The following is a 1,977-nucleotide window of genomic DNA, read 5'->3' as shown; positions in this document are numbered from 1 at the left end:
TAAGAGATCACCACCGCCCATAAACATCTGCAACACCAGGGGTATTGCAGATGCGCTGCCAACCTAGAGGCCTAAGATGGGATACCTCAAGTGCCAGTAATTTCACCGGCTGTCTTACTCTCCACGCCGAAACAACTGTGCAAGCACTGCTGCTTCACGGCAGGATTAGCGAGCAAGATGGTGGTAGCAATCCGGGCGGACCTTGCACAAGGTGCTACCACCTGCAAAATCCATGTTTTAATTAAGTATTTGCTTCTGTTATATGGTCCGCCCGATATTCAGTTGCAAACGTTCCGATCTCTGAATATGTATTCAAATGGGCATGCAGGTTTCGTTTTCAATGAGTACCCGTTCTCTTTGTCACAATCGATCGAATCCTTTATTAAAATAAATTAAATAAATGTGCTAAATTATAAGATCATGAATGATCGTTTTTTAAATTGTGTAGACGACTATTTTACGTAATGATAAAAAAAAGTATATAAGTACACGTGTACATAAAACTATGATAATCTCAAATATATGATAGATGTATGTCTTTTATTTTTAAACTTTGATAATTGTTTGGAAGTAGTGCCGGTTCTATCGAAGTGGTCGAAGTGCCCGACATTGTAAACGCAACTTTATTGCTAAGGGAATAGAGCGTGTTTAAGTTTATGTACAGTCACCAGCAACAGTATCTGACACAATAAAGCGCACGCACATCCTATCGGCCCTAGAAATAGAGTCTTATCAGATATTTATGTGCATAGCTAGCTGTGTTTTATGTTCTAGGGCCGGTAGGATATGTCATATCTTAACACGCTCCGCTGCGGCAGGTGACTATTTTTAACCTTGACGACTATACAGTAAAGATGGTCCAATATAAAACTGAACTCCCCTCCACCACTTTGGACCCTTTAAATATCTGTGACGAAATGTCCATTTCAACAACCTTATTACTACAATAAGCTCCGTAGTGTCCTAAAACATATATAAAATGCCCGTTGATTAGATTAATAGAAAATATTGGACATGCATTTTTCCTTTTGTCAAAAATAAAAAAAAAGTCGATGCCATTAACCGTTAAAGTGTTCCGTCCTGCGGAGACGATCCTGGCCGGAATAGCAGGATGTCACTACCAGATTATTGTATTGTCACGCGATTTACATGAGTATTCCAAATTTCAAGTCAATCTGACTACTGGAAGTTGGTCAAATTTAACTTGCAAGACAACGGGACAGGTGACACTAAATAAAAGCTTGTAAAAACATGCACTACAATGCCGTGTGAACCACGTCTTAACCTTTTCCACGCCAACGACATATATACGCACCGCCGGTTCCACGTCAACGACCTATATATACGTCCATTACTTCAATGCAAAAGCAACCTTCGTTAACCTGTGTTAAGGTTCAATTTAAGACATTGCCTGGCGTATGGGTGATGTCTTTTGTATTTGACGTGCCGGCGAAAAGGTTAAAAGTTCTGCGTGACGTCACCGCCGTGCGGCACTAGCACATAGTGACGTCACGGGTCCCCACTCTCGAGATTGGACGCGCTTCATAGCTGTAATTTTTTTGTTTGATTGACTAAAGAAATAATACTTATCCAATATGTTATAATAATCTAAGTGGCGGATTAAGTAGAATTTTTATTTTTTTACCCAGAAAACTACCCAATTTTTCAAGGGGCAAAGACCCTAGATGTTGGTAAACAATCTATGCATGTGAACTTTGATATATAAGGGAGTTTAGTTTTAACCTCTTCTTCGCCAGTCATCCAGTCGTGACAGCCAATGGAATGCTTCACACGCCATGGTCACATGACCAACATTCAACTCTAAATTAATCCTTCTGCAGTGCAAGTTGATTTGTCGCTGGTTTTTCTGTGGCGTACAGAGCACGACACTTCGTTTGTTTTGTGGCGGTGAAGAGGTTAATAGGACAATAACATCAAAATGTAAATAAAATGCTGTCCTTTTTGAGAAAGCTGACA

The sequence above is a fragment of the Choristoneura fumiferana genome, chromosome 26, assembly GCF_025370935.1.
Source record: "Choristoneura fumiferana chromosome 26, NRCan_CFum_1, whole genome shotgun sequence".
Lineage (NCBI taxonomy): Eukaryota > Metazoa > Arthropoda > Insecta > Lepidoptera > Tortricidae > Choristoneura > Choristoneura fumiferana.
This window is presented reverse-complemented; position numbering follows the sequence as displayed.